At 47.1% G+C, this 12430-nt stretch overlaps 1 long non-coding RNA gene across 3 annotated transcripts in view; it reads right to left on the reverse strand.

Moving 5' to 3' along the window:
• LOC144614546 (uncharacterized) overlaps window positions 1–12430 on the reverse strand; it is a 45397-nt gene that overhangs the window by 3995 nt on the left and 28972 nt on the right. For 2 of the 3 annotated variants that reach the window (XR_013552349.2, XR_013552348.2), the window contains 2 exons: window positions 11575–11723; window positions 1296–1384 (listed from right to left, as the gene is read on the reverse strand). This is a non-coding gene — a long non-coding RNA (uncharacterized LOC144614546). Of the gene's footprint in view, window positions 1–1295; window positions 1385–7674; window positions 7896–11574; window positions 11724–12430 lie in introns of those variants that run through there. The other variant, XR_013552350.2, reaches the window with a different exon arrangement.

Below are 12430 nucleotides of genomic sequence, written 5' to 3' on the forward strand. Positions count from 1 at the left end.
TATGGAACATGTTTCCTCTTCATTGGCTTATATGTTTTTGATCCTTAATGAGCCTTTGGCTTTCCTTTTGCACAACTGAAGGGCTCACTGAAGCATCTTTCCCTAAAGAAAAAGGACTAAAACATGTCTTAATGCTAATTACAGTCAGAAAACTTTGGGCTTCCTCAAAATAGCAGTTTGGTCCTCTTTTCTAGCCTTTTGGATTTAAAAATTGTCAGGTCCTTGAAAATAGATGTTCAAACAAAAACTTTAACATGGATGTTTGTAGCAACACTATTCACAACAGTCAAGAGGTGGACACAACCCAATTGGCCATCAGCACCAAAAATGTGTTCTATCCATACAATAAAATATTATTCAGCCATAAAAAGGAACAAAATTCTGATTCATGCTCCAACATGAAACATTTTGAAAGCCTTGAAAACATGTTAAGTAGAAGAAGCCAATTGAGGGGAGCCTGGGTGGCTCAGTTGGTTAAGCGTCTGACTTTAGCTCGGGTTATGATCTCACGATTCATGACTTCAAGCCCCACGTGGGGCTCTGTGCTGACAGCTTGGAGCCTGGAGCCTGCTTCAGATTCTGTGTCTCCCTCTCTCTCTGTCCCTCCCCTGCTTGTGCTCTGTCTGTCTGTCTCTCTCTCAACATAAATAAACATTAAAAAGAAAAAGAAGAAGAAGAAGAAGAAGAAGAAGAAGAAGAAGAAGAAGAAGAAGAAGCAGCCAGTCACAGAAGACCACATATCATAGTTGACTCTTGAACAGCGTAGGGGGTAGGTGGCACTGACCTCTTTTGTAGTTGAAAATCCATAATTAACTTTGACTCCCCCCAAACATAACTACTAATATTTACTATTGACCAGAAGTCTTACCAATAATATAACCAGTTGATTAACACATATTTGGTGTGTTATATGCAATATATATTATATTCTTATAATAAAGGAAGCTAGAGAAAAGAAAATGTTATTAAGAAAGTCATAAGGAAGGGGTGACTGGGTGACTCAGTCAGTTAAGCATCCAACTCTTGATTTCCTCTCAGATCATGATCTTGCAGTTCATAGGTTCAAGCGTCATGTTGGGCTCCGTGCTGACAGTGGACAGTGTGGAACCTGCTTAGGATTCTCTCTATTTCTCTCTCTCTCTCTCTCTCTCTGCCTCTCCTTTGCTCTCTCTCTCTCTCTCTGCCTCTCCTTTGCTCTCTCTCTCTCTCTCTTGAAAATAAATAAATAAACTTAAAAGAAAAGAAAATCATAAGGAAGAAAAAATACATTTACAGGGATACCCTTGGAATCTCACCTGGGTTCACCTGAATCCACTTGGGACATCACAGTCCAGGCCAAAGAAACTTGGCAGCATCTGAAAAGTCCCCCAGACCTTAGAAGTTCCTGAAACGGTACCAGGTCTCAGAATCTCTCTCCAGTTTCCTCCCTCTGTGGTGTAGGAAGTGGTTATAGCACATATCAATATGGCAGACACAGAACAGACAGCCAGCAGGTGGTAGGCATGTCCTCAATGTACTTCTTAGCACATCCAAAGCAATCCACACATGTTTATTTGGGGGAAAATCCACATATAAGCAGACCCGCACAGTTCAAACCCACTGTTGAAGGGTCACCTGTATAGGCTTTCATCTACACCAAATGTCCAGAGTAGATAATCCATAGAGACAGAGTGTAGACTAGCGGTTGCCAGGGGCTGGGGAGGAAGGAGGGGGACTGGGTGGTGGCTGCCTAATAGATATGGGATTTCCACTTGGGGTGGCGAAAAAGTTCTGGAACTAGGTGGTGGTAACGGCCGCACAGTATTGTGACTGTAGTTAACGTCACTGAGTTGCACACTTCCAAGTAGTTGAAATGGCAAGCTTTATGTTATGTGTATTTTGCCAAAATAAAAAAATAAAATATTAAAAACTTATTAGGATAAATAAATAAATATTTTTTTTTAAAAGGGGCGCCTGGGTGGCTCAGTTGGTTAAGTGTTCGACTTCAGCACAGGTCATGATCTCACAGCTCTTGAGTTTGAGCCCCACATCGGGCTCTGTGCTGACAGCTCAGAGCCTGGAGCCTGCTTTGGATTCTGTGTCTCCTTCTATATCTCTCTCTGCCCCTCCCCCCGCTCATGCTCTGTCTGTCTCTCTCTCTCTCTCAAAAATAAATAAACATTAAAAATTAAGGGGTGCCTGGGTGGCTCAGTCGGTTAAGCGGCCGACTTCGGCTCAGGTCATGATCTCATGGTTCATGGGTTTGAGCCCCACATCGGGCTCTGCGCTGACAGCTCAGAACCTGGAGCCTGTTTTGGATTCTATGTCTCCATCTCTCTCTCTCTCTCTCTCTCTCTCTCTCTCTCTCTCTCTCTGTGTCCCTCTCCTGCTCACTCTCTGTCTCTGTCTCTCTCTCAAAAATAAACATTTAAAAAAAACTGATTATAGTTAAAAAAAAAACAAAAAACTTATTGGTCCTGCAGTAGTCACATCACCTGGTGCTTCTTCCCCATTACCCTCCTGGCACCGAACGGCTTCCGCCCTGGTACCCAAAGCCTCTTTCACTTGGGGGAAGCAGACCCCAGAGGAAAAAGTTGGGTATTGGCCTTCCTTCTAAAACCTCACCGCACAGCAGAGACGGTGGTTGTTCCTCAGGGAAATCCCTGCAGCCCCAGCCCAACCGCCGCAGCCGCTGGGCCCTACGGTCGCAGCCCCTCCTCCCGCAGGGGGCGCACGAGCCCCACGGTGACCCGCTTGACAGGCGGGCCCCACCGAGGTCCTCTGGCCAGAGCTGCAGTCACACCCACCCCGCCGCTTCCCAGGCCAGATCTGTGGGTGGGTGGGGAAGGGGCCAGCCTCGGCCAAGGTTGGTGCTTGTTTTGTTTCCAAAGGAAACAGTTTCAACAGCAGGAGCCAAAACTTAGATTATGAAATCAGAAGTCAGGCCTTGTCGGGAATAGGTGAGAGGGATGGGGCAGTTGGGGGATGGGGAGGGTGAGAGGAAGCAGGGAGGAGAAGCAAAAGGAGGAGGGGGAGAAGAAAAAGAGAGGGCCAGCCACCTTCACCCCTGCCCTGCTCTAGAGCCCCAACTCAGGCCTCTGCTGCACCTCTCACCTGGAATGTTGCTACTATTAAGTTATCCCTTAGTATTTCCTGTGGAGTAGCCTCTCAAGGGGCAGCAACACAGCAGAGATTGAGACAGCAGGTGTCCTGCCCTCACAGAGCACATGGTGGGAGAGACAAACCTGCCTCCCCCCCCCCCCCCCCCCGCAAGAGCGACAGTCCAGAGGGGTCAGGGCTGGGCTGGGAGACACAGGCAGGGGGTCACCACCCAGATGGTAAGCGCTCAGGGAGTTTGGACAACCAGCCTCTCTCTGTTTCTCCCTGCCCTCCTGCCTCCTGCTTCTCCCTGCCTGTCCTTCTCCTTCATCTCTTTACTCCCCCAGATTTCTCACAGGTATCTGCTCAGCTGAGTGGGAGGTTCACTCCCAACCTCCCCAGGCAGGCCTCTCTCACTCAGGAAATGTGAGGCTGGGAGAGCTGGGGGCTGGGGTACGTGTCCCTGAGCATGTGTCAACAGGAGCCAGGCCCTGGGAGATGGCTGCCTGCCTGGACACAGCTCTCTCCCCGACTAGGGACATGGTGAGGGAGGCACTGGGCCGCCGGGGTCACTGCTGTGTCCCCAGCACCTCGCACTGTAATATTCTGGTGAAATCTAACAAAGGAAGTTTCCCTCCTAAAAGTATTTCCAGCTTGATATTCCTTTTTTTTTTTTTTTTTTTTTTTTGAGAGAGAGACAGACAGACAGACAGAACACAAGTGGGGAAAGGGCAGAGAGAGAGGGAGCACAGTATATGAAGCACGTTCTAGCTTCTGAGCCGTGAGCACAGAGTCCGACACGGGGCTTGAAGTCACAAACCGTGAGATCATGACCTGAACCGAAGTCGGACACTTAACCGCTGAGCCACCAGGGCGCCCCCGAAGTGGATATTCTTTACTCTGTTAATTCACCATAATTTGGGATCTGGTTCTTAACCTTTGTTTTCTTAGATTCCATATTTGTATGTGACTTTGAATCATCCAGTGCTGTGACTTGGAGCAAGTTTCTTAAGCTTTTTGTCTCACTTTCCCCATCCACAATCCCCTCCTCCAAGGCATGTGGAGATTAACTGAGTTAATACTTGTGAGAAAGGCAGATAGAGCCACTAGTGGTCCAGGGGGAGCCTTATACATGAGTTTATTGTCTTTACCAATCAACAAAGTTTTAGTGAGCACGTACTACATGCTAATGTAGGCACAGGGGCTGTATAGCAAAGAACATGAAAATCAAAGTCCCTCCCCTCATGAAGGCTGTAAATTCTAGCAGGTGCAGCCAACTAAAAGCAAGCAGCACACCAAATAAATACAATGACTTCAGCCAGTGATAAACACCATGAAGAAAATTAAGCAAGGAAACGTAAAAGATACTGAATGATGGGGGCTGCTGGAGATTGGGTGGTCAGGAAGGGCTTCTTTCAGGAGGTGATTTCTGAGACTCAGCCATGGGAAGCTGTGGGGAGAAGCATTCCTGGCAGAGGAAATGCCTTGGTGAGGGCAAAAGCCTTGAGGCAAGTGCCAGCCTGAAGAACTTTGGGAGCCATCAATGACTCTTCCTGTCCAAATGACAGCTATGAGGACAGGGATTCTCATTGATTTATTTATTGTTGTTGCAACTGTTTGCTTTGGTCCCTGTGGACCTCCATCCTTCAGAACAGCACCCAACATGTAGTAAGGTTAATAATAACCATGTGTGGGTGGAGTACTACATGGCAATGAGAAAGAACGAAATATGGCCCTTTGTAGCAACGTGGATGAAACTGGAGAGTGTGATGCTAAGTGAAATAAGCCATACAGAGAAAGACAGATACCATATGTTTTCACTCTTATGTGGATCCTGAGAAACTTAACAGGAACCCATGGGGGAGGGGAAGGAAGAATAAACAAAAAGAGAGGCTAGAGTGGGAGAGAGCCAAAGCATAAGAGACTGTTAAAAACTGAGAACAAACTGAGGGTTGATGGGGGGGTGGGAGGGAGGGGAGGGTGGGTGATGGGTATTGAGGAGGGCACCTGTTGGGATGAGCACTGGGTGTTGTATGGAAACCAATTTGGCAATAAATTTCATATATTGAAAAAAAAAAGAACAATAAAAAATAAAAAAAAAATAATAACCGTGTGTGGAACAAATTCGAGCTGTACCTTCCAGGGATCCAGAATACTTGAGCTCAGTTTCTCCAGGTAGGCATTATGGAACCCCATGATTCACAATCATTTTGAGGGCATTCAGAGGCTCCTTCCAACAATTTTTGGACTCTGGATTAAGAACTCTCACTTCTGCAAATTTAGGGGGCACAATTTTAGGGTCCCCAGTGCTCTCTCTCTCTTGGGAGTGGAGGACTTAAAATGGCAGATTGAAGCCAGACAGCCTGGGTGTTGCCTCCTCGCTAGTGACCTTGACTTAACCTTCTGCATGCCTCAGTCTCCCCCTCTGTGAAATGGAGGTCACAGTTGCCCTTACTGTGTGGGGTTGCTGTGGGACCAGCTGGGTGTGTGCAGAGTGCTCAGACCATTCCCAGACATAGTCAGGGCTCTGTCAGTGTTACCTGTTGTCCTTGTCACTGAAGCAGGTAGTTGGGATTACAAGGGATCAGGTCTGTCAGGGCCCGACACATAAAACGTGCTAGAAAAATATAATGTCTGCTGGCTGTTCGCAAGGCTGGGCCAGGTCGCCAGCCCTCTGAGGAGATCATCTGTCTGGTCCCCACTGTCACTCTGTTTCTGCCTCAGGCAGGTCTCTGTCTCCTTCCCTGGACTCTTGTGGCTCTTCTTTGTGTCTCTGTGTCCCTCTCCCTCACCTTCTATCTCAGGCTCTATTTCTTGCTTCTGTAGATCTCTCCATGTACCCAGGTCTCTCTCTTTGTCTGCGTTATCTCTGAGTGAGTGTCCCCTAACTCTACCTCTTCCCTCCTCTGTCTGTGTCTTTCCCTCCTGGGCTCTGTCTGTCTTGTGCCTTCCTCTGATTCCTTCTCCTTGCCACTCTGGGTCCCAGTTGACCCCTCCCTCCTGTCCTCTCCACCTCTCTCTCTCCTCATCTCTCTCTGACACTCTCTCTCTGTCCCCTGCCACTCTTTCTCTTGCTTTCTGTAACCCTGAGCTTGCTTTCTTTGCTCTCTTCTTACTTACATATGTTCTTTGCCCAGATCCCTCCCCTTCTGACTCCTGCCAAGTAAGACTGGGCTGATTATGTAATTGTTTGTTATGCATACAGGCAGTGGGGGATGAGGAGGAGACCAGGAAGGAACAATTTTCTTTCTTCTCGCCCTTCTTAGCTCTCTCTTTTTTTTTTTTTTTTCGGTCCACCAACCTGGCCTCATAGATGCTCTCCCAACTCATTCTTCCTGCAGAGATGGGGTAAATGCCCCCCTCATCTGTAGACAGAATAAAACAGTTCAGACCAGAGGGCTGAGGACAAAGCTTTTGAAGGACAAAAGCCTGCAGTCATGGGGAGCTTCCAGGAGGAGATAGACAAGCACTTGGGCTGTCCCTCAGCCCCTAGAAAAATTGCAAAACAATGCAAATGAAGTGTCAATGGAAACTGGAGAATCATCCAATTCAGCTGAGCTTGGGTCTCTGAGGACAGAAGGAAGGACGCCTGGCTTCCAGCCCAGCCCACTGACTTTGAGCTTCAGCAAAGGAGACAATGCTTTATTTTCTCCCTTCTTTCTGGGGACTCTTGGTCACCATGGTGCTCCTGAAAATTCTATAGGTCACTTTCCCACCCACCAGAGAAAAATAGTAAGCAGCTACCCTCCCAACACCCCCATTTCAGCACCAGGGACCTCCACACTCCACTCATAGTCTCCCTAGGTCTTACCCCCTCTCTGATACATACCAGCTGGTCCCACCCCAAATCTTCCCAGGAGCCCCAAGCCAGTCACTGGCGGGAGATAGTTCCTGGAGGGGCAAACTGAGGTGCTAATAATCCTAACTCTGCCCCTGAGAGCCCTGTAACCTGGGCAAGCCTCAGTCTGTCCATGTGTAAAATGGAAATGATGCACAAAGACGTGAAGATCCATATAAGTGTGACAGTTAGGAATCTAGCACAGAGCTGGCGCATAGAAGATGCTCAGGAATGGGCAGCCCCCACCTCTTCTCCCTGCTGGTCTAGTACCCACTGGCGGTCTGTGCTGTGGTCTGTCTATGACCTGCCACTGACTATAATCTGTACTCAGCCCTGCTCAGTCTCTCTGCCCTCTCCAGTGTCCCCAGTTACAGTAAATTCCTCCCTGAGAACAGATTTCAAAGGGCTGAGGACCCCGGATTAGAGAGAATTGGTTGTTGAGTGATAGTAATGCCACAGTGCTGACAGCTTTAAATACATCCAATCTGCACAAACATCCAGGTTTGGCAAGGAAGGTACTGTTATGGGTATCTCATTTTATGGGAATGGAAACTGAGGCTCAAAGAAATTAGGTGTCTTGTTCAGTCACACTCACCAATAAAGAAGCAGAGGCAGAGCTCAAACCTGGTTCTCCCTGACCCTAGAATATTCCGTGACCTTGGACCTGTTCTCAAAATTGGAGGGTGCAGACATGAGTGAGGAGGGGCTGGGGCGGGGGGATGAAGACACAGCACTCAACAGTGAGCTCAGAGGAGACTAGAAGTTACATAAACTCCACACCTGTGGCAACTCCCACGTGGGATCCAACCCCCAGGATTTTAATCCAAAGGTATTCAGGTTACTGAAGAGGCTGAATCCCAGGATCTCTGATTCCAGGGCCCATGGCCAAGGACGGTTCCTTCTTCCTGGTAACATGGACATCTGAGAGGTCTTTACCTCTTCCTGTCTGCCACATGTCTGTCCTGGTGATCTTTGCCATCTGAAAGTATGTGAATAAAAACAGCAAGCTGCCCAAAGTATTCATCTCTGCCACGTCCAGGAACCTGTCTGGGACCCCACTCACTATTCCAGAACTTCATAATAATGAGTGCATCAGCTGAATATCAACGGTGTTGTTTGCAGATTGTTTTTCTTTTGTTTCCCTATCAGCTCCGAGTTGATCCCCAAGGCAGACACTGTTCATTGTTCCTCTATGTCCATTTACTCCTTCTAGCCCAAGACCATCCAAAGTAAGACTGCATTCCCCAGCCTCTCTTGCACTAGGCATGACATTGAGACTGTGCCCAAATGAGATTTGGGGTTGAAGGGGTGATGTGTGACAACCTCCACTCCCGTGCTCCATTGCCCTGCTGGTTGGAATGCAGTCCCAGCGCATGAGATGGTGAGCTGGGAAAATCAAGGCAATGCCTTGGGAAATTGTGGAGTGAAAGACGGATGAAATCTGGGTTCTTAGCACTAGAGCTCCCATATCAGCCTCTGACTGCTGACACTCAAACGGGCGTGTCAGAGATATGTTATCTTGCATAAGCCACTGTTATGTTTGGGTCTCTGATACTAACAGATACAACATTTATTCCGCTTATGTCTACAACTGAACACACACCCCTCGGCCCCAAATCTGTAGGAACCATACACCTCCAGCCTCAGAGAGATCCCTAACTATCCCGCACCATTTTCAAAAAGAATTTACCCCCCCCCCCCACAGTGGTTCATTCAACCTTCCCTTCATTCTGCCCATCAATAGGCATTCTTCCCTCCATTCACATCCAACCAGGCAAACCTTTCTAGTATCATCCATTCTTCTCTCCTACTGGGCATCCATTTAGCCATCTATCCACTCTTTTGTCATTATGTCCTCTTATCCATCTATCAGTGCATTTATTTGTTCATCCTCCCCTTCACCAGTCCACACAACCTTCCGCACATTTGCCACCCTCCTACTCGCTAATCCATCAATCCACCCACATCCAGTGATTCTCCTCCATTTGTCCACCCATGCTGTTGTCCATCCTCCCAACCATTCATCCTCCTTTCCCTCATTCAGTCATACATGCTTCCACCCAGTCCTTGCTTGTATCCATTTCTACCAGCTTTGATCCTTCCCCCTCTCCATGTCGCCCTCATCAGGAAATTCCACACTGACTGATTCGCTTTCCCTCTTTTCCAGTGTGACCCTCTCCTTGAGTCCTGAGCTCTCTTTTGACTTTTTTTTAGGAGTGAAAAAGTTGGAGTCTGATCTTCTTGTCCAATTTTAGAAGAAAAGAGGAAGGTATTGGAAGGAACAATGAGATGGGCCCTTCTGGGGAGAAAGCACAGCAGGAAGAATCAGAAATGGGCTTCCAGGAGGTTCCAGATGATCCAGGCTGTGCTCCTCATCATCAATTATACACCAGTCTCATCCCACCACATAAGCTCACTCCCCATCACCGCCTGAACCACCACCCTATGTTCTCTACTCAAAGTCCTCTTATCCTGGGTTTCAGCCTCCCAGACTGTGAGAGACAGAAGGAGGGATGAAGAAGAAGGGGCCTCACAAGGATGTGACACAGGGACTGGTGTTGTCCCCACCCCACTCTCCCTACAGCATGGCTTGCCATGAATCTGGGCACATTAAGGAAGGAGGGAGATCCTTAAAAGAAGGACCCAGACAGATCCTAGCATGTCTCCAGCCCTGGTCTATGAGTAGGAGGAAGCAAAAACAGACATTAAGGTGCTAGCAGGTGCGACTGGTCAACAGGGAACATGGGAAGATCTTTTGCTACCTCTTGAGTTTTCTGCAGGATTTGAGGTTGGGGAAAAAGAGCAGATCCAAAAGGAGGCTGGCCTTCTGTTAGAGGTGTCCTAGGAGAGACTATGTGTATGGGGTGCAGAAAAGATGAGGAAAGGGATATGGTATTGTACTGGGTTGAATAGTATGTAACGCCCCCATTCATGTCCAACCAGAACCTCAAAATGGAACATTATTTGGAAACAGGGTCTTTGCAGGTATAATTACTTAAAATGAGGTATACTAGACCAGGGTGGGCCCTAATCCAATGGCTAATGTCATAAGAAGAGAAAATAGAGACACAGACACGGAGAGAACACAATGTGAAGTCACGCATAGACACACAAGGAGAATGCCATGTGATGATGGAGGTGGAGATTGGAAGAATGCATCTAGAAGCCAAGGAACACCAAGGATTGCCAGCAATCACCAGAAGCCAGGCAGACTTAAGGAATAATCATCCCCTAAAGGCTTCAGAGAGAGCATGGCTGACACCTCAATTTTGGATTTCTAGCCTCCAGAACTGTGAGAGAATACATTTCTGTTGTTTAAGCCACCTAGTTTGTAGTGCTTGGTTACAGCAACCCTAAGAAACTAATATGGAAATTATGGGGTCAGGCCTGAGAAGCTTAAATCACGTGGTCAGGGTCTTATCAAGTCTGGAGTGAATTGGTCTCCTTGGGAAGGTCTGGGCTTGGTGTTCCTGGATACAAGCTGGGGCCCCTGGCTGACTCTTTATAGGAAAGGTCATTAAAGTTCCTCTTGCCAGGGAAATCTTAATCCAGGGTCCATAACTAGGAGTAGAGAGTTTCTGTGAAATCCTTAAAATAATGTGCAAGACCCCCTTAGCAGAAATATCCCTGCAATCCAGTTTGGATATAGGGTCATATTCAGTAAAACATGGTCCTGCTTCAAAATTAATTCAAAGTCTGTTAAAACGTGTATTTGTCTTTCTATCAGGGCAGTAAGAAGAGCTCATGATGGAATGGAAATGACAAATGTCATCGTGGCAGAGACTGGTTAAGCGTTCGCCAACGCTGTTTCTTTCCCCTGGGCACACAAGATTACATTTCCCAGTATCCCTTGCAGCTAGGTTAGGAGCAGGAACATCAGCATGAGCCTTGTATAAGTGAGAAATAAACCTTTTTGTGTTAAGATAATGAGATTTGGGGCTTGTTAGAGCAACTAGCTGAATAACTTGTGGAATCAAGCACGTAGCCCTTGGGATCTTATTAAAATCTCCTTTCTGAGGCACCTGGGTGGCTAGGTCGGTTGAGTGTCCGACTTCCGCTCAGGTCATGATCTCATAGTTTGTGGTTTCGAGCCCCGAGTGGGACTCTGCACTGTCATCCTGTCAGCACGGAGTCCACTTTGGGATCCTCTGTCTCCCTCGCTCTGCCTTTCCCCCGCTTGCACTCGCCCAAAAGTAAATAAATATATTTTTTAAATCTCCTTTCTTGTCTTCCTCAATTGATCAGCTCTTTGCAATTCTCTGAAGACACTGCCTCATCTCATGCCATTCCCTCACCACCATCTCTTCCCTCATCACTCTGTCCTTCATCGGCCACTCCCCTCATTTGGCCTTCATGCATACCTTATACGTTCCCCTGGGACTGGTGTTTCCACCAGAGTAGCCCCTTCAGAATTATAAATTATCTTATGGTCTCACTGTTTTTCTGATTGAAGCATTCACAAATCCACCCCTATTACCATTGTCTCTTACAGTCTACCTCTTTCCTCAGTTTTTTAAGTGGAATTGGCTGTGGTCAACCATTTCTTTTGTTTTCATTACCTATGCACATTTGAGTGTGGTGGAGGGTGGGTTCACCTGAAAATAACCAGAAAAGAAAAAAATTACAGGGGCTTAAGTAAGATAATGTAATTCTCTTACATGTTGGACACTTTCAGAGGTTGTCAGTGTAGGGTGCTCCACAGGGTCTGGCTCTTCTCTCTTGTTCTATGATGTGTGTTTTCCATTCCCAAGATCATGCCATGATGCAAATGACTGCTAGAGCTCCAGCCATCAATTCCACATCCCAGCTATCAGAAAGGGACAGAAATTCTAACAGTTAAATACTACTAATAAAAATATATTATTCTTACAGAAACTCAGAAATGTTTTAAGAATCTAATATTAGGGGCGCTTGGGTGGCTCAGTGGGTTGAGCCAACTCTTGATTTCAGCTCTGCAAGCGACTCTGTGCTGACAGTGCTGAGACTACTTCAGATCCTCTGTCTCCCTCTCTCTCTGCCACTCCCCTACTCACCTACTCACACTCTCTCTCTCACAAAAGAATTAAAAAACAAAACCAAACCAGGGATGCCTGGGTGGCTCAGTCGGTTAAGCATCTGACTTTGGCTCAGGTCATGATCCTGCCTTTTGAACCCCACGTTATGCTCTGTGCTGACAGCTCACAGCCTGGAGCCTGTTTTATATTCTGTGTCTCCCTCTCTCTCTGCTCCTCCCCTGCTCGTGCTCTGTCTCTCTCGCTCAAAAACAAATAAACATTAAAAACAATTAACAATATCAAGTCTTTAATCCATGGACATGGTAACTTTCTCCCTTTCTTTAGATCAACACCACAAAAAGTCAATGTAGTAACCATATTATTAAGTAAGGAAAAAATGCTACCAAATTCATTATACATATTATACAGTACCACATACTACTACTACTGTTTCTCCTTCTCCTCCTCCTCTTCCTCCTCCTCCTCCTCCTCCTCCTCCTCCTCTTCCTCCTCCTCTTCC

This window comes from Panthera onca, chromosome E2 (assembly GCF_046562875.1).
Source record: "Panthera onca isolate mPanOnc1 chromosome E2, mPanOnc1 haplotype 2, whole genome shotgun sequence".
NCBI classification, from domain to species: Eukaryota; Metazoa; Chordata; class Mammalia; order Carnivora; family Felidae; genus Panthera; species Panthera onca.